The sequence below is a fragment of the Mauremys mutica genome, chromosome 9 (genome assembly GCF_020497125.1).
Source record: "Mauremys mutica isolate MM-2020 ecotype Southern chromosome 9, ASM2049712v1, whole genome shotgun sequence".
Lineage (NCBI taxonomy): Eukaryota > Metazoa > Chordata > Testudines > Geoemydidae > Mauremys > Mauremys mutica.
The window spans coordinates 9,396,343-9,423,914 of NC_059080.1; the positions used below are offsets into that span (position 1 = coordinate 9,396,343).

The following is a 27,572-nucleotide window of genomic DNA, read 5'->3' on the forward strand; positions in this document are numbered from 1 at the left end:
ATGGCTTTTGTCATTAATACTCCTGTTCAGAAATATGTGAAGTGTCAGACTCCGCTAGGACTGCCTGTCTGATGCATCCTGTGAGTGTGTGAATTCACTTCTCCCCCAAATAGGACAGAACCCACTCCCAGAGCCCAATCCCTTCTTTACTACTCACAGAAGACCTCAAGACCCATTATTTTTGGAAGGGGTCCAGCTAATAAACTTTTCAGTCTCCTACCCCCACCATTGGAGGAAGTGAAGGAGGATAACCTTACGGAGGGACACAAACCCCCTCCTTCCCTCTCCCAGGGCTTCTTCTGTAGGAACGTCTGATTAAGTCCCTACTTTGTGCTATTTTTACTCCTGTCGAATCAATATAGCAATTGGAAGGGCAAGATAGATTTTATTCTTCCTCATGCATCAGAAAAATCATCAGTTACATTCTGAAGGAGGAATCATCACTGGTGATAGTGCAAGTAAAATACAAAAACAGCAGGTTCATTTTCAGATCCTAGGAGAGTTTGAAAAAAATAATCTTCCGACATGAAAACTGAGCAAGCGCGATACGGATTTTCAGTGACAGTGTCTAAGAACAGATCTCTCTGGTGCCATTTTTTGCAAAACTGCTTTTCTGATGGTCACCGCACATTAAATAACTTAATGGCCCCTTGGCTCTGGTCAGCAGATACTCTCTGTAATAACATCCTGTTCAGTAGAAAAAGGAGACAAAAAAAATCACTATGTTCCCTTTTCCTATTGTTTCCTCATGACAGTATATTACAATTTTTATTTCTCTCCTGGGAGTCTGCCTCCATTTATTTTCACATTGTCCATGTTTGTCTCCTTTGAACTCAAGGTTGAAAAGCTTATTACCTAATGCCTCCGTATCTTTTGACTGCATTAACACACGCCAAAACAATATTACTCTGAGTGCACCTAACCTCTTCTGATTCCTATTCATTTGAGCATCTCTTGATTGGAGTGCTCCATTCATCCCTTTTATCTTTCCCCTATCTCTGCATAAACATTCCATGAAAGTCATGAATGACATTAATTTCTCTATTCATTGATGAAGAGGAGTGCACTAACCACCTTGCACAAAACTCTCTCAAGCTGATCAGGCAAAAATCAAAGAATGAACAGCTGGTTCCTTTCTTCCAGTGTCTGCATACATTGCATCTTGTCCAGAAAACAGGCTTCTCTTTCAGCAGCCCCTGATGTCTAGAAGCATTTTCTCATCTATCAAGCCTTGTCCAGTGTCCACCCCCCCCGCAAAAAAATAAATCACAATAAAAAGTCAAATTCAAACCCATAGACATTTTATTTTCTTGCTCCGTTTCTCTTCATCTCCCCAGGTTTTCTAAAACTGGATGATTTGGGGTTTCCCTTTACAAGGCATTTATATGTTGAAGCCAAGACTCCTACAATTAAAAAAAAAAAATACAGAGTACATGATATACTTCCATAATATTACTGGTCAATTTTCACAGTTATGTAGCAAGATGTACAGTATCTAATATAGTTAATTTAAAAACATGCCTATATAAAAGGAGCTTCCCGGTGCAAATCAAAAAAACGTACTTGTTTTGGGCAAATTGGATTTACTCTACAAAGGATCAGAAATAGAGCCTAAACTAAACCATAACATTTAGATCAACATTTCAGAATCACCAGTTTGGGAATGGTGGATCCAAGTTTTGGTTTGGTCCATTAAAGAAAAAGAGGTGGGTCTGGACCTCAGTTCTGATTGTGAAGACCTCAAAGCTAGAGAGTTTTCAGGCCTGGATTTTTGGTTCAACATCATTTTAGTTCAATCCTTCACCAAGTAATCTAAACAAAATGGAGGAACTGATAGCTGGTACTTATACCATGCTTTCCACTAAAATATCTCCAGGCGCGCCCACGTTTTTCAGTAAGTGATTCTAAATGTGCGCCAGCAATTTTTGCAAGTGCAGATGCTTGCCCCATGCATTTGTACGCACAAGTGGAGTAGTCTGCCATATCACTACCCAACCTGCAAATAATGTAACCAGAAAATAGGGAGAGGGAACATGGAAATAACTGCTCACAATGTTGCCCATACAAATTTGGAGCCCCTTTGAAAAAGATGGCCTTGTAGATGCATAGTCATTTCACCCATCACTAAAATCTAGCTTCCTACTCCAGTGGATTGCTTTAACCATGTACAGCACTGCACACAACAAACAGAAGACTACCTCATTCAGCGGAACAAGAGGGGAATATTAGATCAGCAAAATGGAATTTCCCAATTAGAGGTTAACCAGGACATCAAGCTAAACACCTTCATTTTGTGGAAAATGCTGTGAGATCTGTAGTCAGGATCTCTGTTTTCTACCAAAACACCATACCTCCATCAGCACCAAGCACTCCTAACCCCACCTCAGTAACAAGATAGTGAGGACACTGGTTTTGTACTGACTGAAAGGAGCAAGTGCCACCTACTAATCAAAACACCATTTCTTGCAGGGCTTAAATTTTTTATCCAGCAACAAAGTAAAATCAAACTTGCGTCATTTGTGAAATTGGACAATGCTGCCTCCCCAGCCAAGATATAAATTTAAGTTAAGGATCTTCTAGTGCTCTCTATCCAAGCACAGAACAGATATTCATAGGATTGTGTGACCATCTGTGTTTGACCATCTGTCAAAAATACACTTATGACCAGGTAAAGGGGAAATAAGCACCTTGTTCTGCATTTTATTACTACTCACACTGTGGCCTAGTGGACAGACCAGCGGAACAGGACTCAGGAGACCTAGAATCCATTCCCAGCTCTGCCACTGAGCTGCTGGGCAAACTTGGGCAAGTCACTTCTCTCTGTGCCTCAGTTTTTTCCAAATGGAAAATGGGGGTAATTTTTCAAACCACTTGCATGTATCACATTAATCATTTCATCGCTCATGTCAGCCCTTAGGTCATTTGGCCATTGACTTCTGAGATAACAAAGTTATAAATTATCACCAACCAAATGTGTTTAATATATATCATTTTGGGTGCTTCATTCATATTACATATATTCATTGTCACTTTACCTCTGATGTAGATATCATTCAACAAAATAATCGGTCAACTGCTTGAAAGGTAACAATGGATCATTACCTCTGATTATTTCTGGTATTCTTTTAATTAAATTCAGAAAAACTGGCCTTCTTTCCTGTATTATAGTTCCAAATAGGGAATTATCTTTTTCATTACATAATTTAAACTTTATATGAAAGTGATGGAATATCCTAACAGAGCCCAATTTTAAATGATCCTTAGGGGATTTCAATTCTTTTTCTGGACCTTATACCAAACTTCCAAAGTACATTGTTGGGAGGGTATGCCTGTAGATATCACTATGCAATAAAATTACCACAGTCTATACAAGAAAGAGATACTGTGGAAAATCCATGAATACATATAAAAATGAATATACTTTTAGTTACTAGAGAAAAGAAATAAAGAAATTGAAGCCAACGGTCCACAAAAAGAAAAGTTAGAGACACTATCTTTTCTCCATCCAAAACCCCCCTATAAATTGCCACAATGTTATGACCATATCCTGAAACGGAAAAAGCTAGTGGCTCCAGCTACCAGGGCCATTCACTCTATACAACTCCCATTGTAGACCTGGACAAAGGTGATAAATTGTGGGGGAGTGGCCAAGGGAAAAGAGCCTGGCCAGAAAACCTTTATACTCAGGTTTTCATTTGGTGCAATGGCTCCTTGGAGACCACTGTAGCCAGCAGAAGAAAGAACAGCCCTTAGGTTTACATTCCACCACTGGGTTAAACCGACTCCACCAGAATCCCCAAGATCAGAGGAGTGGAAAGCTGACCTAAAGCCACCTTTACTCTGATTTTCTTCATGTGTGCTGCGCAGAGCACTGTGAATCTGACCTCCCATCTTCAAAAACAAACAAGAAACCCACACCTTTTAGTAAGGGTTCAACTATTAAATAAAAGTGTCTCAGCTACTCAAACTCTTCCCACTTAAAAGACCGAGCCCACAATTAAATGTACAATATCCCTCTCTTCCTTGAGATTGGCGATTTCTAGTGATGAAATACTTATTTCATTTTCTGTATGATGCTCAACTACAATGACGACAAGCACAGAATAAATAAATAGGCAGACACCTATCTGGAGACCAGCCTTGGAATCAGAGCTGTGTAAAGGGGATTCCTTCATACCTTTCCTTTGGTTTCGATTTCTACAGCTGCACACCCTCTCAGTTTTACACTGAGCTGCTTATAACCTCAAGCCCATCATATTTCACCTGTTTTTAAGTGGAAGTCTTGCAAAAGGCATAGCTCCTCCATGATTTTTGATGCAGTCGTCAGTCAGCTCAGGTTCACACAAAAGCTTTTTAAGCCCTGGTGAACTTTCAAAGAATCTGTTCCAAGTTTTGGGGATAGAGTTGGTGATCTTGGAAATGAAAAGGAGACACTGCAAAGAGGAAAGGGCTTAAAAGAATCCTAAACACATGTACTTATGTACCCAGGAGAGTAATGCAGAAAAATGCTTGTTATATCCATTGGTCTCAGTAAAGCCATCTGGAAACTTAAAAACTACATGATCAAAGGATTTCCCTTCATCTGATTATCACTCATTAGCATAATGTTGCTCTGTCTTTAAGTGGATAAAAGGGTTTACTGCTTTGTAGAAGTTTGTTAGTGTTACTTTCCAATTAGACACAATGTGTGATTCTTATTCCTCATAGTCAGCATCAATGACTTTTTCCATATAAATCATTGGGATTACACTACCTGAAGATAGCTCAGCTTACCTGAGGTACAACAGGGCTGCTCAGATATTAGAAGGTTTGGGAATATTGCAATGTTCTTTTTTTCCTTCATTGTGAAATGGAAGGATGCCATTAACCACACACACACACAATAGCAGTAGGGTTTTTCCCTCTGCAAATAATCTAGATATAAGCCGTAGCATTTGTGTTTAGGGGATTCTACATTCCCATGAGTTTGGTAAAACAAGTGCACTTACAGAACATTAGGTGCTAGTAAACACATCTCAACTTTAATTACATAATCACATTCCCACACAAAACATTCACTGGGTAATTCTTATGCCAGCTGCTTATAGTGTCTTTCCACCAGCTGCATAACTACTAGTATAAAGAGCAAAAAGCAAACACAATATGTCACAGGTAGCAGCACCATCTTTTCCCAGGGTTGTAACTGGGAGAACCAAAGGCTAATGAAGGGGAGCTGCTCAGGATTTTAGCTTGACTGTCTGATATCTACCCAGGTCCTCAAAGCATCTGGACCACATTACTTGTTGGAAGAAAAGTGACTCAGTATCAGTTTTACACATATTATAAATTTATTAAACAAAAATCAAATCAGGAAAACATCACCACAGCTAAATTACAGTTGTTTATATTACGCTAAACTAAAGACTAAAACAATATAAAATCAAATCAACAAGTTAGTCTCCATATGGGAAGAGAATTAAATCGAGTTAAGTCATCAAATTCATACAATAGATATGTTCGAACTTTATAGTTCCTATGAAGGGATCCAGGGAGGTGGCTGTCCACTGGGTTATATTCAACAACTAAAGAATTTTATTAAAAAGTCAATCAAATCTACTAACTTGCAGCTGGTTAAATATTTTGATACTGAATCCAAAATGATTATCTAATGTCTAAACCACAACCTCAGAGCCAAGTACTGAGTCATACATCCAGCCTCCACAAATTAGAAGAGTCGCCCAGACATTTCACTTTCTTAATCATGTCAATGCAAATATGAGGATCCCGCTGCACCATGACCTGCAGAACCTGCTAAAGACAAGATTAAAATTAATGTCTATGGAACCGTATCAAGATCCTTACACCCAATTTTGATGCTGAGGTTCAATGGAGAGTCACATGGAGTACTTTGACTGCTCAAAACAAACAGCTTGTCGTTGATACTGTTGATGAACCATCGGGTTTTGATTTGTGTCGGAAAGACTCAGGAAGATTGAATTGCATCAGGACCTCTCATGGGAGAGGTGGACAAATCCTCTTTAAATGGAAAATGAAGCACACACCTAGGGTCACCAGGCACAAACGACAGAGCACATCATATCTGAATGTCCCCTTCATTCTTCTGCTGGGGGCCTGAAGGACATTCACCAGCTCACTGCTGTGTCAATGTGCCGGCTATGAAACATGGATATACATTTGTGGTTGTTGCTACCAAGCCATACGAAAGAAGAGCCAAGTATGAAACTTCTTCCTTAGATGTATATTCTTATGTGGTGGCTAATCATTTCCTTCCACCTCCCTCCAATAGACATCATATAACACAGACTTTAACAGAACACTCTGATAAGCAGAACTCTAACGTACCACAGCTTACAAGACTAGGTCTTTTAATCGCAGAATATGGTACATGCTTTACCAAGTAGCTTTATGAGACTCTATTTAGGGCTGCTTAAACCTAGTGAGCTTTCTTTCTCGTGCCTTCCCCCTGGGGACTTTACAGGCACTCATGCAAGCAGACAACCACACTTTCAAACCCTAAAATTAAAGAATATGAAAAGACTGGGTTGCCTCCCAGATAATAAGCACAAAAGACAAAAACAGAAGACGATACTTGAGATAACAGGGAGTTCACAAACTCTGTACTCTCGCAGTCTTCTGGACTCTTGTGAAATATGGCTGAAACTGCCGTCAAAAAGCCGGTGGGTGGTGTTCTGCTGGCAGAGGACTTCCCACTAATGGACCTCCTCCAAATGCAGGGAGAGACTGGTGTAGCCTGGTTGTGAGGTCTTGAATTCCTGTTCCCACAGTGGACAGTGTTGGGGATTCTGGAACATCTGTTTTCCCTCTGGTAGCTTGTTTGACCTGAAAGGCTTTTCAGTCTCACCTTGAATCTTATGGTTTGCAAGCCTTGCCCACTCCACCTTGCAATCTTCCAAGGCCTTCAAACAAATCAAGTGCCAGCCTTAGCTTGGAGCCATGCAGCTTGGTCCACACAAGTTCAAACTAGTCATCTTTAGCTAAGGCCAATTCTGGGGAAAGTTCTGCATAAGCCAGCAACTTAAAAATATTCAGTGTTTTCATACCACAGAAACTGTATGCTTGCGACCCATCAAAAAAACACAGAACATGAGACCACTTTTGAGGAAGTGAAAAGGTCTTGAGATGACATTACGTCACCAGTTTACAGAAAGTTTGGGCCATAAACCATATAAAAGTAACTGGTCTGTAAGTCATATAGAAGTAAATCACATAAAAAGACCTTAGCAACAACCAGCCACTCAACATTCATCCGTCAGCAAATTAAAATTAAGTTTAGACATCTTATGAGAGATGTCATCATTTGTCTTGCAAACAGGACAATTTCTATTTTAGTGCTGGGCTATAAGTCAAACAGTTAATCTCTGGAATCGTCCTCTTGATAGAGAAAAGTTACTTAAAAATCTCTCAAGATGAAATTTCCTTAAAAAATAAAAAATAAGGTCAGTATTCCCATATACACTATTTCTCTCATATAATTCTGAGTCATCTGCCCTTTCACAAAATGCTGGATTTCCTTGCAATTGATTTAAGGAGCCTGGGACAGATAAAATCATGGGGTTATTCATTGCTCATTTTATTAACCTGGACTCCTGATGAAGACATTGGCTCCCAGCATGCAACTACCCATCCGCCTCTTGGTACTCCAAGGAATTACTAATCCATTGCATTACCGCCCTGTGTGTTGCTGCTCTGGAATTAGAGATTTATGTCTGCGCCAAGGGAGTCTGTCGTCTCACCAGGATCTTTCTCGGCCATAGATGATGGTGTGAAACAAACTAATACAAAAATATTTTTCTCACATATTCCAGCATATTTGCTGCCTGGGCCTCCCACAGCATGCAGAGCTACACAAAATATTCCCAAGCAATAAATTCAATAAAGCACAATGTGATCCTCTTGGGGATTTGTAAGTTTTTAAGGCACAATGCGGTTTATTATGATGGTGCTGCAGGTACGTACCCAATCCCAGTGGCCCTGATTCACAACAGCATCAGGAATGGTGCAGAGAAGCATGTGCTTATGTGGTGTCCTGAACAAAGAAGGAGCTAAGACCAGGGTTGAGTGTTTTCCAGAATTGGGGCCAAACCAAGCAAAGAACATCCCACTATTCCAGCACTCGTTCTCTAGCAAACGAAGAAGGGCTGCTGGAACTTGTATTTTAGGTGCACATCATAGCACCCTGCTCCCCACTGCTCTTTGTGAGTTTGCGTGGAGAGGAGAAATGCGCCTGCTACCAGCATAGGGAGATCCCCATTGGTTAGGGGGAGGGCAGCCTAACCTGGCATCCCTTTCACAATGTAGTGGTGGGGCGCAATGAGTCGGTTCCCCTTGACGAGCTCAGTGGGGAAACAGAAGCCTTGAGCCTGATGGTAAGTGGAGATCGCCGGGGGAGGGAGGCTGCTAAGGAAGTGGAATGGAAGAATCCTACAACGAAAGTTCTTGCGGGGTTTCCAGCATTTCAGCTCAGAAGCTGGCTCTGAATGTGGATGACGATGGCACTTGGCCAATGGATAAAATCCAAATTAGCATCCGAACTAATTCTGGCATTCAGCTCCATACCCTACTGGGTCTGCCAGTTGTGAGCTACAAAGTCTAATATCCATGTGTGTGCACGCCTCTACATTGTAGAGTCTACAACATAAACTTACACAGCCCACTGACTAGCTGATGTTACATCACATGGAGCTCTGATTTGCAGAGGGGCTGCGCACCTATGCATCCGGTGACATTACACCCCCATATTCTTCATAGAAATATTGTTAGGACATGAATATGGCATAACTAATATATGTTTTATGCAAGATGGGTCATGTGAGATATCATTAGAAAGGTTATAATTTACTGAATGTCTACCTGGCCAGTGCATCTGAGTTCAGATTGCTGTCCAGAGCGGTCACAATGGTGCACTGTGGGATAGCTCCCGGAGGCCAATACCGTCGAATTGCGTCCACACTAACCCTAATTCGAACCGGCAATGTCGATTTCAGCGCTACTCCCCTCATCGAGGAGGAGTACAGAAATCAATTTTAAGAGCCCTTTATGTCGAAGTAAATGTCTTCGTTCTGTGGACGGGTGCAGGGTTAATTCGATTTAATGCTGCTAAATTTGACCTAAACTCGTAGTGTAGACCAGGCCTTTGAGTGGAGAAAAACAACAAAGGGGAATAAAATGACACCTGCCATGCAAAAACAAAAACAGGGGAGAATAATAAATTCCACCACCTGAATCTGATGTGGAAGGAGGGACAGACAAAAGAACTGTTAAGATGTTGAGAATGTGAATTAAATTATATGTTTGAAGGATTAAAGAAAAAAATGCAGATACGAGTCTAAAAGATGGAAACATCTTTGCAATATAAAATGAGATTCCTTAATCCATTAACAATTAACTTAACATTTAGTATATTTACTAGGCTAAAATTGTGCTGCCTGAATGGCTAACAGTGGGAACCAAAATCCATATTTTGGCATCTAATTTCATGGAGACTCTGACCTACACTATGAAGGCGACAGAATGTGGAATGTAGGCACATCACCCCAGGGAACACCTGGAGACATGCACTCCTGAAATCAAGGGGCATTTTGTTATCAGTTTAAACGGATTCAGGAACAGAATCAGAACAGCAAACACCAGTAGCAAAGCTAGCCTTGAGCAATCCTTGGGCTCAGGGAGTATCAGGCCTATGCTTGCAACTCTTCACTGTGCTGTTGTGTGTGCATTGGCTTAGCAGTAGTTACAACCTACTCTGCTGTTAAGGGAGCTTTGTCGTGATTATTTTTTTTCTATGTAGTAAACACTGGAATTCAAATTACATCTTTACCTTGCCACTAGTGACTAAAATTGCACAGGCTATCGCAGAGCAATTTTTATGCTCTTTTCTGACTTTCTCGGGATCTTTTCTTTTAATGAACAAACCTTTCCTCAGTTTTAAAAAACATCATTTACCTGCTCCTCGTTGTCCACTTATTTATGTCCAGTTTCCCACCAGCCTGTCTTAAACACCTGTAAGAGGACAGCAAATAGTTTTTTCCTAGAAAAATGGATACTCTGAAAACCTTGTGAAAGTTATTTCACTCCCTCCTTATGTTACTCCTGTGACTATGTTAGTCTGCTGCAATTTATCAGATTTGGCTGGACGGCTGGATGGACAGAATACTTCACTGAGCACTTTATCAACTATCTACTAGTCTCGGGCTGAAGTTGTTGTTATAAGTTCTGTACTATGTTTTTTGAGGGAGAGAATTCAGCAGAGTGGAGGCTTAGTGAAAATACACAGCGCAGACAGAAAGACAGATTGGCTATTTCCATACAGTATATTTGCACAATGGAAACCTTGATTTTAAACCGAAGCACAAGCTGAGTCCACACAGAAGGGCACTTTTGGACCAAGCTTTTCAAAAGGTATCTGGGGTGGTTGGCTGCCTGGCTCCCATTCAATTTCTGGTGCTCAAATTCCTTATGCAGCTTTAAAAAAAAACCTCAGCCTAAACTCTATTCTGCCCAAATTTGCTTTCCCATGTATCTAAAGCAGTCTTATAATTGAAGCAAAAATTTGGAAGACTGATTTACTAATGGTGTTATTAGGATGTGATGTAAATCCCCCTCGCCCCAAAAAATAAGTATTTTCTGACACACACACAGTTAGGGAAACATGTAAGGTGCATAAAAGATCTATAGGCAGTACAAAGTGAAGGGAACACCCACATAGCACCTGTACAGATGTTGCATATTAGAAATGAGAGTATCAGCTTTGGAAAAGGCTTGGATGTCTCCAAAAATTGGAGATATACCCTCAGGCAAAGCCAATATTTTACTATTCACCCCTGTAGGTATGGAAAGGCACTTGGACAAACTCCCAAAACAGTAGAACCATCATAGAAAGAAGCTTAGAAAAAGCCAGGCAATGAATGAATGCAGGACTTCCTGCCCCTGCGGGCTAACTGTTCGGTTACTGTGGTCGTAAAACAGACACAATACTTTGACAACGAGTGCTGTTTCTCAGTCTCTTCTGGCATATCCCAATAGTCTTGCGCAGAAATTAGAACACAGTAGCAAGACTGGCTTCTCCACTCTATCTTTCCCTGCCCCTGTACTTTTCATGGAAGAGAACAACCAATGGATTTGCAAAGACACAGCTCTGTCAGCTCTGCCCCAGCTCCTCTCCTGATACACCCCAAACACATGCTTGAGATCTTCATTGTTTAGTCCCGGCTGCAAAGTGCAGCCACTTGGAGCTTCACAACAAAAGCAGGACTGGAACTCTCATCTTTCTACTCTAAAAATCATAAGCCACCATTATTTGCAATAAAGGACAATCTTCACCATATTATCAAGCCAGATAGCATCTATCAAACCATTCTGATTCTGTCCAGTAAAGGGCAGTGGTAAACAGATGTAACTGTTACCCAGGGTTTTCAGAACCCAAAACAGTGGTAACTTAACTGTTTCTCTCCCAGCGGTGTCAGGAATAAATCACTGGGAAGACAGTAATTCCTTCTGATAAATGATTGACACAAGCAAGTGTGCTTTGATCTAAAACTACTATTGATTAGATATTAAGCACACACAATAGGTTTAGGACATCCCAGATATAGTTGCCCACAGTCTGAGATGGTTTCGAGTGATCACCAGCCAGGCTTCCAGGGGCCCTCTTTCCATCCAGCTGATGGGGAGTTTAAATGTCAGCTCTTTGCCCTAAGAAAAAGCTCCCTCTGACTGCTTAGAGGTATTTACTTTTACCCAATCTTTTAACAAAGCACATAACCTACAGTAACTCCTAGTGGGTCAGCATAATCCAGTCACCAATTCCCCTAATTTCAACAAACTACTCATTATCTCAAAACATTTTTAGTATTTCTAGCTATAAACAACAATATATCAGGGGCACCTAAAATCAAGGTAGCTATTCGCTTGCTCTCTTCCATAACTTCCTCTCCCATCCTCCCATTCCGATTAGCAAACTGCAAGTATGCAGCTGTCTAACCTCACCTCACAAAGGCCTAAGATTATTCTTCGCTATGTAGTATTTGGTTTTCGGCTGGCAGTGGTTGAACATACAAAATGGCTGACTGCAGTAATGTCAGGTTCTGGAGGACACACAGGAATGTCAAATTCCAGGGTAACGTAACCAGTCAATTCATCACACTGTGCTTTTCAAACATTAGAGCTCTCCCCATTGCTAACACTCATGGTAAGTCATGGTTCCAAAGTCTGTTATGTAGATGCAGCCACTGTCTGCTAAACAAAGAGGCAGATTGATAATTATCTAACGCTTTTTCTGCAGTTGCACTAAAATAAAGTATTAGTGATTCATATTGGTACTCCCCCCAAAAAAATTATATTACAGTGACAACATGAAGGATGTTCAACTCTAAACAACCCATAAAGCAGGTAATCTCTAAAGTAATGAGACCAGATGGAAGTTTGCAATTTGAATGCAATTCACCTACAACAGGATGCTCATTAGACTACAAATAAAATGACCAAAATAATAATAAAATAAAATGAAACAAAACATTAGTCGTGGTTTATAGCAGTAGATCACACTAGCAAAATAAAAGAAAACCCAGCAGACTGCATTATCTTTTTAACTACATCCTGGAGTTTTACACAGAAGCTCTTATGGAGTAACTTTTTTAACTGATTTATAAAACCAATAAACTTGAGCCTGCCATTGTGTTCTCAGCAGTCAGCATCATGAATTAATTTACTGTAAGATGAATATTATGGCTTCCTACGTTTCATACTAGATTTGTCAACCAGAAAGAATTATGGGAAAAAACATTTTTATATAGGATTTTTGTCTGTCAAAGCCAAGTTATCAAAATTTCAACAAACAATTCTGAGCATACACTATATTGCAAAAACATAATGGTTAAATTCAAACAGGCCATTGTCAATTATCCATGTCTAACGCATCCATTGCTTATATATATCTAGAGATATGTCAATGCAAAAGTAAAATGTATAGTTATACCAACACACAGAGAGAGATAAATAGCGGGTTCATTTGAGATTCTGTTACTCAGATTCATATTATTTAGGGTTTTTAATACAAAGTGATTTCTTCCTGTCACACAGAAAAGATTCATTTTGCTATTACATTTTAAAGGACAGCAAATGGCAGTTCAAGTTCAGAACAGTGTAATATTTTAAAGGAAAATGTTTTCTTTTAGACTAAACAAAAAACACTCAGCAACCAGTTTGTCTCCAATGGGCATCTGTTAATGAAAGCCTTCAGCATGATAATCTCACCATTACGTGGTTTTCTACTTCTGCTGAAGAACTGTATGCTTGCATGATAATGAAGTGAAATCTCACCCCTTTGACTCTTGAATCAGGCATCAGTCACCATAACTTTCTACTTAGTTCATGAGTGAAGTTTGAGTAATTCTATTCTACTGGGTTTCAATGTTTCTTGTTTATTTTAACATTTAGAATTCCCAACATTGTGAAAGGTGAAGATCCTTATTCTCTACTGCTATGCACCTGCCACAGTCATTTATCTCTCTGAAATGTGGGTGTAACGTAACCAGTCTGATTTGGTTGCATTTTACAGTTGCTTTGTATAGAGGTGAATAACCATAAATGGGGCAAGATAGTGGAGAATCAATCCAATAGATCAGTGTTTCCCAAACTTGGGACACCACTTGTGCAGGGAAAGCTCCTGACGGGCCAGGCCGGTGTGTTTACCTGCCGCGTCCACAGGTTCGGCTGATCGCGGCTCCCACTGGCCGCAGTTTGCTGCTCCAGGCCAATGGGAGCTGCAGGAAGCGGCGCGGGCCGAGGGATGTGCTGGCCGCCAGTTCCAGGAGCTCCCATTGGCCTGGAGCAGCGAACCACTGGGAGCCAAAATCGGCCGGACTTGCGGACGCAGCAGGTAAACAAACCAGCCCGGCCCGCCAGGGGCTTTCCCTACACAAGCGGTGTCCCAAGTTTGGGAAACACTACAATAGATGGTTCCATTGGGCTTTATTGCAGTCTAATCCAAAGCTCTTTGAAATTAACAGGAGTCTTTCTATTGGCTTCAGTGCCCAGAATAAAGTACTATTGCTACCTTTACTCCCATCCAAAATATTGCTAGCTGGCCCAATCCAAAACCAATGAAAAGATTCTCATTGAGTTCAGCGGAGTTGCCCTCAGTGATTAAAGTAGTGTACTAAGTAGGAGAGTAATCGCTGAGTTAGAGGTTGAAGAAAGAGAAAATGAAGGAGTCTCAGAGTCTAGAGATGAAGCCAGGAAAGTGGAAAAATCAGTTTTGTTCAGAGCTTGAATAAAGTTTCACTAAGAGTGAGCAGCGTATTTAGAACTGTAATAGCCAAAAGAACCAGATGTGACAACCACTGTTTTGTTTTCATCTCATTGTTTGCAAATATTTAACTGTGTTTTGTATTACTTCCATACAAATGAAACTCCAAGATGTCAATAGTTTTCTGGAATATTTCAATACAGGAATTGCTGGGAATTATTTGAATGTGGCAGGTATAATCCCCAAAAGTATTACAGTGGGACTAAGTAGCATAAGGTAAGTGGGGGTTGCCAATACTTTGGAGGCTAGAGCTAAAATTCAGATGGATATTGATAAATTGGAGAACTGGGCTTTAGGCAACAAAATGAAATTCAACAAAAATGTAAGGTGCTACACTTAGGGAAGAAAACCAAATACACAAATACAGAAGGGGGTAAACTGGCATGGCAGCAGCACTGCTGAGAAGGATCTGGGAGTTGTGGTGGATCACAACCTCAACATGAGTCAACAATGCAAAGCTGTTGCAAAAACAACCAACTGCAATTTTAGGTTGCATTAACAGAGGCATAGCATGCAAGTCATGGGAGGTGATAGTACTGCTCTACTCAGTGCTGGGTAGGCCTCAGCTGGAGTACTGTGTCTAATTTTGGTCATCAACGTATAGAAAGGATGTAGAGAAACTGGAAAGGATCCAGTGGTGAGCAACAAAGATGATCAAAGGGATGGAATGCAAGCCATATGAGCAAAGGCAGAAGTAACTAGGTATGTTTAATTTGGAAAAGAGGAGATTAAGGGGGGATATGATAGCAGTTTTAAGATACTTGAAAGGCTGCCTGAAAATGACCAGAAAGGATTTTTATGCTCACAACTAGTTAGTCAATTCTCAAGTGCTGAATTATATTGAAAGTGAAATCAAATTAAGCTGCTGGGAGAGTTCTGGAATTCCATTCCGAAATATGAAATATGGTTAATGAATGAACATCACTCTACCAGAGGGCACCATTGGTTCTCTAATTTGCGAGAGGGCATGACCACAGCTCATTCAAATGTGTGTTAAAATACCCAACAATACAAAACTAGAATGTATTTGTGATTTTGAGGTCACAATCAATATGTGCCATGGTCTCTTGGTTAGAGTAACTGAAACAACAGGCCAAATTCAACCCTGCCAAGGTGAATTTGGTCCAAATTATGGCCATATAGTTCTGAACCAATAACGATGAGATGTAGAGTAAATTGAGGGTTCCACAATTAGCTAGTACTATTAGTGGGCTTTCTAGAATTCATCCTTGTTAAGATATTTATTGCACAGTGGATCACTTCATTCCTAAAAGCAATGTGCAGCAAACATTCAATGTGCATTGCTTAGGGCTGGATATATTCTTGATATTCTAATAGCATCTAGCTTCAGGGCATTATAGATACAATATAAATATTGAGCATCACTGCTGTGGATAATATGAAATAGAGTGGAGAAGTATATATAACTTTTAAAAGTTTATGACAGCTAAAGCCTGTCAGGAATTTTTTGACAAATTGGTTTGTGTCAGAAAATCCCAATTCATCAAAACCAAAAATTTTTGTGGAAACACATCAGTGTCACCAAAAGTCCCTGCTCTGCCTAATTTTCTATCTGGCCCAATTAATATTTAGTAAGTCCCCGTTCTGCAGGATTCAGAACAGGGAACATATGAACAGCCGTACTGGATCAGACTAATGGTCCCTCTAGCCCTGTATCCGGTCTTCCGACTGTGGCCAGTGCCAGATGCTTCAGAGGGAGTGAATGGAACAGGGCAAGTCATCAAAAGATCCATCCCCTGTCACCCACGGGATGTGGGAGACTTGAACCTGGGTCTTCCACATTCCAGGTAAGTACTCTAACCAGTGGGCTGGTGGTTTTTCAGGGGGTGTCTCGCTCTTATTTTTTTCATGAAAAAATTTGAAAGGTTTTGGTTCGTTCTGCATTGGAACATAAACAAACACATTCCAAAACCTCTAAATTTTTCATGCACTGGAATTCCAGCGACACCTAATCAGAGCAACTTTCTTCTGTAGAGTTCACATTGATGTTATAAGTGAGCTACAACCATGATGCCCTGCAGCAATCAGGACTGTCCTTGAGGTTACTACCTAGCTACTCGAATGTAATACTGGCAAACAGAAGTGAATGACTGATATCATCTAGAGGGTTCTTGCACCAGCCTTTCATATTCTAGCGATATAGGTGAAAATCTTGATTCGGTCAAACTGGAAAATGGGTCTATTCACAAATCCTAATCTTACATTGTAAGAGCAGTCCACACTACAACCAGGTCAGTGGTCTCCGAAATGATAATCTTTGGCCCAATTTGGGAACACACTTAAAGGACATTCTGCACTGCAAATTAGAACCAATTAGGGGACAACCAGGTCCCCATAGCTTTGTTGGAGCAGTAGCCTGGCATAAGTTGCATCGTTTCTGCACGATCTGTGTAGGGAAGCCTGGAACGCCTCTAATTACACCATGCTGTTATATCCTTACTTTCAGGAGCATCAAATTATTCCTGAAAGTTAACAAGGATAATGAAAACACTAGACTCACTCTGGTATATAAAAAAGCAGCAGATAGTGAGGAGGGGGTTGGGTGCAGAATTTGCATAGATGTTGTACATGTCTTTGTAGGTTTAGCCAATAATTTGGGGAAAAGGTCACTTGTTGCCTAGAGCTCAAATGAGAACCATTATGAAGCAAATGGATTAAATCAATGTGAACCAGGCTAAGAGGATGTAATAAATGAACTACAAATTATCCATCCCTCTAATTGGCCTGAGCAATTAGATTCCACTAATGGAGATTAACAAGTTGAACACCTCAGCAAACCACTTCAGATTCCACCTTGACCAACTCTTTTACTTTCTGCAGGAAGTGAGCAGGTGGGAGGATATATTGTACCAACTGGTCCATGCAACACAACATTATTATAAAATTTCATTTTGAGTCACAGGACTCCAAAGCTTCATAGGAAAAGAGGGAGGACAGAAGTGCTGATAACTCAGGACCCAAGCATACAAGCCATACCATTGACTTTAGAGAGATTACTCGCATGAGTAAGGGATGCAAAACGACAAGGAAACACAGTCTCCAAATATTGTGAAACTTTAGGAATGCCATGGTTTAGAAAACTTAAAGTATTCTGATTTCAAATTAAGTTCCAAAACTTATCAGGGCAGCAGTATCTAAATAATCCCTACAGAGATTGTAACATCCATACTTCATTGGCACAGAAGCAATTTCAGAACAGATTTCTAGAGTTAATGAATAACACAGGACTGAAATAGGTCTACTTATTAGCCATAGCTGCAAGATAGCTAGTAAAAATCTAAAAGGTTAATTGCATAGTTAAATAAAAGAAAAGGTGGCAACACATTCTTTCTGGATGTCGTTTCCTTTTCAGATATGTTAGTATAAAATATATATTTACCAGTTTTAAGCAGAAAACTCAGTCAAGATGAGGTTGTATTGCTGGCTGTCCAATGACAGTATGCTAAAGAAATGAGTGTACCTTTCTGGCTTACTAATGTAATTCAGAGGTATCTTAAACTGGTGCTTTGCAATTATAGAACTCTGCATGTCTCTTTTATCCTTTAAAGAGATCTAAAAAAAATTAAATATTTAAAAATGTGCCCTTACAACAGCAAAATTGCACAGCTCATTTCTCAAAGTCAGGAAATGCAAGAGTTCATGCTGAATGTGCAAATTGTACCTTGATCTCTTGTGTATAGATGCATAAAAATACAGGCCCCATTCTCCAGTGCAGTAAGTCTGTTTGCATCACTCCCCCTGCAGCAAAGCAGGCTTAAATCTGGAGGACAAGAGCACCTGAGAATTCTCTTTGTCCTAGCCTGGGGTGAATTCCCCTTAGGCACAGCAGGACTCTAAGACAGGGGAGAGCTTGGAACAGAGCTACACTGATTTTCACCAGCTGAGGATCAGGCAAGCTGTACTTAAAAAGCACTACTCCCTGCATTCATCACTAAAAACAGCTGTCCCTACATTCAGCATTCCTGACAAGGTAACACAGCTCATTTGAAGAACAGCATAACACAAGTGTCCCAGCAAACACAGAACAGATTAAAGAGGCACCTGTTGTTTTGTTTGCTTCCACTAACTACTCTCACACTTCTTTCTTAATCTGTTTTATTCAAATAGCCATCAAATCAATTACCCTTAACTAAATCCATTATTAAACAAAATCCTGCAACACCACAATTAGTGAAACACAGATAATGAGACTCAGCACAGTGATATTGGACCCACAGCACCTTGTTTCCTGCACAAACAATGCCACAGAATCAGGAATTTTTATTGTCAAGATATTTACATGATTGCCATTGACACATTAAAATATGTTGGCAATGAAAAATGGAATGATACTGGCTAGGAAAATAAGCAAGCACAAATGTATGTTCTCTAATGCAAAAGTTCACATGCCCAGAAATTAAAAATTTCTCTAGTATATTGCAGTATATAATACACCAGTTCAAACATTCTGAGGAAATCACACATTACTTCCCTGAGGGCTGCTTAAATCCATCACTTCAATACACATCATCTTTCATAAAATGTATTTCACATAGTTGTGATAATATGCAAAGCATATTCAAATCCCAGTTCTCATTTAAATTGTGTTAAAGGGATGACACATTCTGTAACAGATGTCAACCTTGAAACAAATATTTTTGAGCTATTCTACTTGCAGTAGTGCATACGATATGCCTACAGAGCACATGGGCTGCCCTCGCCGTTACCCATAAGCACCAGAGATTGACTTGAGGCTTTTCTTCCTCCAGCAGGTGCTTAAGGTGCGCCTTCCTAGTTCCCCAGAGGCCTTATTATAGACCCCTGGCCTAATTACATGGTCAAATATTTGAGTAGTAAGTGTGTCATGCAGATGAATGATAGTATTGTGGTTAATACACTGGGCTGGGAGTCAGGAAATAGGCATTCAATACTTGGCTCTGCCATACACTTCCAGTGTGTGCTTGGGCACATCACTTAATCTCTTTGTGTTTCAGTTCACCGTCAGTAAAATGGAAATTCTAACGTTCCCTCTCTCCTATCTGTTTTCTCTATTAATGTTGCGAGCTCTTTGAAGAAGGGACTGTCTCGGAACGTGCACCATCCCTGGTACCGTAAAGCTTCAAACTTGTTTGAGACTCTTAGGTGCTACTATAATAAAAATAATAAGTATTCCCGGATAACTGCAAGTAGCCAGTTGAGTCATGTTACAGGTATTTCAATGGGGTAATTAAAAAAAATGAATTCTCTTCCTCATTTATATAGACTCATTTGTGGCAGTAGTAGATTATTTCCTGGAATTTGAACACCAAACACAAAATGTATATTTTGCACGTGGCCTCACTTTACGTTTTAGCATGAGAACCTTTCTAGTTAATGGACCGTGTTTGGTTTCAAGCTTGTCTTCCCTGACATTATTGATTCTCATTTTGTTTACTTCTCCCCGGGGTCTCTAACAATTCATAAGGAACACGCAGTGAATGAGAATCTCTCCAACATACAGGAAGCAAGGCTGTGCAATGTAGTAAATGATTTCCAATAGGGTGAGTTCAAAACTTCCAATATGCACTCCAAACCTATTTGAATTTTGTCGGGGATGGGGACTGGGTTCGAAACTTTGGATCTGAATCCACCTCTACAGTTATGGTCTCATTTCATTTAGAAAATCCAAAGGGCTCTAACTCCTTCGTTCAGATAAATCTCATGAGATTTCAAGCATTTTTTATTCCATTCTCACAGCACCACTGAATCAGATCCTGAACTCTAACATTGATTCAGCCAGGAACCCACGTCTAAACTCATTTGAAGGGAAGCGTAACACATGCTTCCCAGCAAACACAGAACAGATTAGAGACACCTGTTGTTTTGTTTGTTTCCACTAGCTCCTCTAATGCTTCTTTCTTTGGTGCCTGTGCTTCTGTCTTATTCAAGTACCCATTAAATCAATTACCCTTAACTAAATCCATTATTAAACAAAATTTGCCTCCTCACCCCAGCTCTGGTTATTAATTAATTACAATTTAATTTGCATATGAATCAGCTGATGTGTGTTGAAAAATCATTTGAGTGCATAGTTAGGCAGGAATGATCATGGTCTCATTCTGTAAAGAGAGATTCTCCAGATGATATACTGGGTCAGCTGTAGATTCATGGTAACCATGCTGGCAAAGAGCCAGTAGATTGCTTCTATAAATTGCCATTAACTAATGTTACTGCCCATCTGATCATATTTGGGAGAGGATGCCAAAAAAGCTAATATGTAAACATACCACCTTTAACCAACCTTAACTCACCTTATAAAATATATAACACAACCCTTTAGCTGCTGCCACCAAATTGCTAGGACCCAGTTAGCCTTTTTTTCATATTTTGCTAAAATAAAAAGCATTTAAAATAAAAGCTTGATTGATGCAAACTAAGGCATTCACCAGTTAAGGGATTCCTCCAGACACAATATATCTACAGTCCTCTGAGCCGTGTTAGCCCCATGCTAACTGGGCTTGCATCCATCAACTTATGCAGGGGAAATGTTGGCCAGCTGCAGAAAGCCCTGTCTCGCACTCAAAGCACCCATGTTGCAGCTTTTAGAGCTCGATGAGAAAGAAGAGTCCATGCATACATCCTGAAAACGTGGGCAGTAGTAATTAGCCCATGAAGTGCCATAATAACCTGGCAAAATGGGCAGGGTGAGGATGCAGTCTGGCCCCTGGCTGGAGTCTCAGCTCAGAAGGCGTAGCCGGGAAGAGGGGACAGTGTTTTTAAGCCCTTTTTTTCCCTTCTGAGTTCTGGGAGCCTGCCTGGGGCCTCTTCTAACTTTCAGGAGCTTCCTACAGATGACTATGGGCCGTTCATTCTAAAATATCTGGGGCACAGAACACTGTCGTCACACACTTCCCATCTCTGAAAGGCTGCACGGGAAGGGGGGGGTGTTGCTTGGGGGCGACCCATGGAAATCCCGTGTATTTGCGGGGGCGAGGGACTCTTGTTGCTTTCCAGCCCCTCTACATCACTGGGGCAGTTTAGAGGAGCCAGCTGCAACCCAGAATCAGGGCCTTTGCTTCCTTACGTTTGTGTGTTTACATGGCATCTTCAGCATTAATTCTGCCAGAAGACCTAAGTAAGCGAGGTGCTGAGCAGCTTCTGAGGAGCAGCAAGAGCCCTCAATTACTCCCTGACTTCAGCAGGGAGTTGATAGCGCTGCAGACTCAGCTGTGTATTTTAGGGTTAAAGTCTGACTGAGGAGGTGTTCAGATCCTGGAGGGAAGCCAGTACTGTTTTTCAAAACAGGCAAAGGAGTGATCCAAGCATTTACCATCTCACAGATCTGGCACCTATTCCCACTAAAATAATGGAACAGATATGACATGGCAAAAAGAAATCACCGATTATCTAAGGTCTCTGAAATCACTCATACTGCTGCTAATCTCGACTAATTCCACTACTGAATAATCCTGGCCTGCCTTTTCCCTGTGTTGTTTGGATATTTGCTTTGATCTCCACAACTGCCCAATCATCAGTCCCCCAGCAGCAACCTCACGCTCACCTCACAGCTCTCCTCTCCTATGCTCCCCTTCTCCTCTTTCTCCTTATCATCCCCCTTTCTTCCTTTTGCTACCCCCAATAAGAACATAAGAACGACCAAAGGTCCATCTAGCCCAGTATTCTGTCTTCCAACATTGGCCAATGCTTCAGAGGGAATGAACAGAACAGGTAATCATCAAGTGATCCATCCCCTGTCGCCCATTCCCAAACAGAGGCTAGAGATGCTCCAGAGCATGGTTTTGCATCCCTGCCCATCCTGGCTAATAGCCACTGATAGACCTATCCTCCATGAACATATCTAGCTCTTTTTTGAACCCTGTTATAGTCTTGGCCTTCACAACATCCCCTGGCATGGAGTTCCACAGGTTGACTGTGCATTGTGTGAAGAAATACTTCCTTTTGTTTGTTTTAAACCTGCTGCCTATTCATTTCGTTTGGAGGCCCCTAGTTCTTGTGTTATGAGAAGGAGTAAATAACACTTCCTTGTTTACTTTCTCCATACCAGTCAGTGTGGTCCTATTAGTGCCTCCCTTTCAGTAACCCTCCAAAGCCTTCATCCATAATAATAAATAATAAGCATATTCCTTGGAACTAGACACATGCCAACCATCACTGAGCCCATTCTGCTTGTAGGTTGCATATTTTCCTCATGCCCTTTGTCTGATTTGTCTATTTTGTCTGTCAGTTCTTTGGGGCAGGAACTCTCTTATGGTTTGTTTTATACAACATGTCACACAACAGAGCCCAATCCTCATGGAGAGTGAGGTGCTTTGGGACACTACTGCAATACAAGTAATTAAGGATAATATCCGATGTGCATTTTTTCCCCTACCCTTGGCACAATCATTGTGCTTCCTGGGGAATTACTAGTAGAAGAGAATGGTGATGGATACCTTCTCATGTGCATAAAATAATGATGATATTGTGGTCACCTGTTCTTAATCAGTGTTTCCTGATGTGTACTTATGTTGGTATAATGTGTAAAGCCTCTTCTATGTGATGAAGCGGCAGTTTGTAAGGGTAGGTCTACACTAGAAACATAAGTCAACCTACATTGACCTTGGGTCAATGGTAGGCATCCTCATAGACTCATAGACTTTAAGGTCAGAAGGGACCATTATGATCATCTAGTCTGACCTCCTACACAATGCAGGCCACAGAATCTCACCCACGCACTCCTGTAACAAACCCCTAACCTATGTCTGAGTTATTGAAGTCCTCAAATTGTGGTTTGAAGACCTCAAGCTACAGAGAATCCTCCAGCAAGTGACCCATGCCCCATGCTGCAGAGGAAGACGAAAAACCTCCAGGGCCTCTGCCAATCTGCCCCGGAGGAAGATTCCTTCCCGACCCCAAATATGGCGATCAGTTAAACCCTGAGCATGTGGGCAAGACTCACCACCAGGAGTTTTACCACTGACCTGAGAGGGGCAGTGTGGGAGCTGTGTGCCTGGTCTCCCTGCTGGGAGTCCGACTGCCCCACAGACTCCCAGGCTCCTGGCAGCCTGCTTCCCCCTCTGCTCCCTGTTCCCCGGTAGGAGCAAGGGGAAACCACCTGGAGCTTCTCATCGCCCCGTTCCCCGCCAGGAGTGGAGGGAAGCTGTCCAGGGCTTCTTGCCCTCAGGAAGCAGGGTCCAAATGCTCGGGCTTCTCTTCCCAGCTCCCAGCTGGGAGAAGGGTCCAGCTGCCCAGCTCTCCAGGGAAGGAGGAGGCAGCTGGGCTCTAGCTGCCTGGATTTCTTGACAATTTCATGGCTCCTGCCAACAGCCAATGTAAGTAAGTGTAGACACCGCTTGACCTTAACTACACCGACGTAAGCCCTACCTCTCTCGTGGAGGTGGAACTATGATGTCAGTGTAGTACGGCACTTACATCAGAGGGAGGAAGGCTGTAGCATAGACACTGACATTATTAAGTCGACATAAGATGCCTTACGTCGCCCTAACTGTGTAGTGTAGACCAGTCCTAACTCTGTCACATCAATGCAAGGTGGCGATTCAGAAGAGAGCTCAAAATGGCAGTCGGGTGGTGCAACATGACATGACACATAGAGGAAGTCAGCCGCAGACAGCAGGGTGTTAATGTCAAAGGCATGTTTTATTCCCACTACACTTGGGACACCAGCAGCCATGAACAGAGCAGTGCTATCAATTACAGAGTCCTGGAAGGACCAAATGCCCCCGCAAGGTTCTGCACTTGCTCAGAGTTCCACAGGTCATGGAGCTGGGGGGTGGGCGGGGAACAGAGGGGGACTGGCCTGACCACTTTTAAGCAGATTTTAAACAGAGCAGGCAGATTTTAAGCATGTGGGAGTCAATTGTCGGCTACACGTATTCTGGCCGTTGTACTAGGTTAAATCACACAACTGAAGGAAAGACTAGAAGGGAACATGTCTATTGCACCAGATCTCACCGGCTGTGTAACTATTTTTCTCCATATAGGTTTGGTGCCCTTTACTATATTCCCACCATGTTTTCTATTCAGTGGGGAATGTATTGCTGCTCTAAGGTAACAGGTTTGAGTAGTTGCCTCCCGTAACTTGATTGAAGAACTCGGATCTGTATTGGGAAACGTGAGGGCAAAACGCAGCTCTACAAGTCTTGAAATTCTCCAGTGTAAGGAAAGAAAATGTAAAACATGGGCAAGCTCATGTGGGCCCCTCACCCTTCTTCCCCTTACTTACCTGCAGCCTTTCTTTATAGTGCATCAAACAGAGAGAGGAAAAGATTTCAGAACACGGTGAAAACAGCCCGAGGTGTGAGTGGCTCGTGGGTTTCGTACTGATATCCTGAAATACATCCGCTGTAGATTACAGGTTAAAATCCAGCCCAAGACAGTTGCGACGAAGCGTCACTACCATCAGGGGGCTGTTTGTATGTGAAATAGACAATCTCAGTGGATGGAACAGCCAGCAAATAGCACGTTTGTTGGCCCTCAGCAGAAAGTTAGGTATGAATGGGAATGGAAACTGAACTGGTTTTAGATCTGGTCCCTTCCGTTAAGAACTGAGCCAAAGACACTATTGGGACATCAGTTAAACCTGTCCACAGAAGAGGCCCCATATTTGGAGGACAGGTGATCACGGTAGCAGCTTTCCCTACCACTATGATATTTGTATTTGACATTCTGTATCTACTTACTGTTGAAAATCGAAGTCTTCATTCATTCCCAAATGACAACTTACTTTGCCTACCCTACTCACCTCTTTTATCTTTTGTTTTAAGCTGTATTGTTCCTGAAGCATAATCAGTCAGTGATATTCTGCTCATAAAAACAGCTATTGCTGAGCAGTCTACTCTGGAATGACAATATTATCAATCATTGCAAGCAGTGTTTGCCTCTGCAGTGGCTGAGCCCGCTTTTCCCCTCACCCTCCCCTACCCCATGGACACTTTCTGAAAACTTCCAGAGTTCCTCTCACCTTGACTATTCTGTGAGGTCATTCCTGTGGGGTGAGTGTGACAGTATCTTTTTGTGATGCTGCAAGCAAACAAACAAACAGCTCCTTATCTTCCGGTAAGTAATCCGTCAGGACCTTTGCTTTCTCTACACTGGCGAGTGACAAGCAAACAAAATGAAAGCTTCCCTTTTCCTCTGACCGAGGAGGAAGGGATTTGCTTTGTCTGTTTCAGCACTTGCACACTTTGACATATTACACTTTAACTTCCGAGAACTCTCAAATATTTAGCATTTGGAATTTTTTTTTTTTTTTTTGGTTCAGACAAATCAAGGACTTTGCGACAACACAGATTTCAGCAGCAACTGGTCAAGAGATGGGCAAAGTTCTTCAACCAAAACGACAGTGGTCAAAAGTGCAGATTTCGGTCGACCGAAACACTTTCTGAATGCACATCAATTTCAGCAAATTATTTCAACTGCGGGGGGGAAAGACTTAAAAAATTACATTTCTCGCTTTCTACATATATAGCTTTGACCACCTGGAGGTGTTACTTCTCCAAGTACTTGCTCAAGGTAATTCCTCCTGCATGCTTGGAATCCCTTAGACAGCAATATATTTGGGGTGACCATGATCATATGAACATAAATTGCCTGAATTCCCCAGCAGTAAAAACCTTGCAGCTGATCAGCTTCCTCCTGACCCTGCATTTATAAAGAGAGGGCAGTCCAAGATCACAGCTGAGTTCTGCTATTACGATTTGCTATTACTGGCTAGGGGCAGTGCTCAGCTATGGCTACACTACAGCTTAAATCGACCTAAGTTATGTCGCTCAGGGGTGTGAATCAGCCAATGTGTGTTCCCCCTGCTGACATAGCTACTGCTATTCATGGGGGCAGGAGTAAGTAAGCAGACGGGAGAGCTCTCTCCCATCCACTGTGCCACTGTAAACTCTCTAGTGTAGTCATAGCCTGAGACAGTCTTTGCCCAAAAGACCAGGCAGTCTAAAAGTGAGAGACAGAGCTATGCAAATATCTGATTTTTCAGTACACAGGTAACTGAACAATTGAGAAAACTTTTGTGGGCCCTCAAAACAAAACAAAAATGGAAATTTTTGGCAAACTGAAAAGTTGAAAAAAAATTCATTGGGGGAGAACAAAACCTGCTGCTTGACTGAACACGAAACATTTTGGTTTGATTTTGAGCTTCTTTTTAGCCTTTTTAAATGTTTTAAAAATAAAGTAAAAGGGATTTTCAAAATGAAAAATCATTTCACGCTAAAAAATGGAAATGATTAACTTAAAAATGTCAAAAGCAAAATGATGGGTGTGTTTTTTGGCAAGAGGGGGAAGGATTTTTTTTCTTTTAACCAAAGCAACTTGGCGAATTTGACACAAATTCACAAAAAGATTTAGTTGGCCTACATTCCCCCTACTCCCGACCCCCAGAAAATAAAGATTTGGTCAGAAAATTCCACCGAGTTTTAGAAAAGACTGGTCTGCATCTGCAGTTTAGACTGATGAAAAATAGCTTTTTGGTTTTGTTTGTTTGTAAGCACACATGTTGAGCCACTGAGAGCCCATTGACAGTATCTGCCCAGACAGCTGTAGACAAGATTTGCAGAAAAATCTTACTTTTCCCATATGCTATCAGGTGACACTATTAATTTTCAAATCTCAGTAAAACACTGTTACTTTCCTACTTCCTCAAACCTTCACCACCACTGCCATTTGAACACCACCATGGCTTACTGATGGAAATACAGTTACACTTCTCTCTCCTCACATTATCAGTTTTAACAATTTATCTGTTTTTTGGATGTTACCTTTTTGTCCTTTGAAAGAGGTTATTACTGGAAAGTTAATGCTGCCCTTCATGGTAGAGACAGATAACTTTCAGGAGCTAGTCTGTGAAAATCTAAAAACCTATCTTTTATTCCAATCTTGTTTACTGTTTTCAAAGTCTGTGAAATGCCTGCAGCGTATTTGACACAGCCACTGTGCTATCTATTTTTTAATAAATAACAGAACCCCCCCCCCAAATCCTGGCAGATCAGGTTGCTGGGAAATGACAACTTACAGATGTGGTGGAAAACAATGTGTATTTTAAAGTTTCCCCTATTGGCCCTTCCAGTATGCATCTTTCTTAAAAATAAATCCCATGTGTTTATGGGAAATTATGCTGTCCTGGAAGGGAAAAAAAGAAAAGCACGAATCCTGAATTAAGGATACTTTCCTCCAGACTTATGCTGCCATTTGATCAGAGGGCATGAAGGGTCTGATTCTTTCCTATTGGGAATTGAGGGCACTG

The 27,572-nt window shown here is 41.3% G+C and overlaps 1 long non-coding RNA gene across 1 annotated transcript in view; it reads right to left on the bottom strand.

The window, feature by feature from the left end:
* LOC123377868 overlaps positions 1-18,289 on the bottom strand; it is a 161,691-nt gene extending 143,402 nt beyond the window's left edge. The window contains exon 1 of the long non-coding RNA XR_006582370.1: positions 18,009-18,289. This is a non-coding gene — a long non-coding RNA (uncharacterized LOC123377868). The remainder of the gene's footprint in view (positions 1-18,008) is intronic.
* Between the last annotated feature and the right edge of the window lie 9,283 nt (positions 18,290-27,572).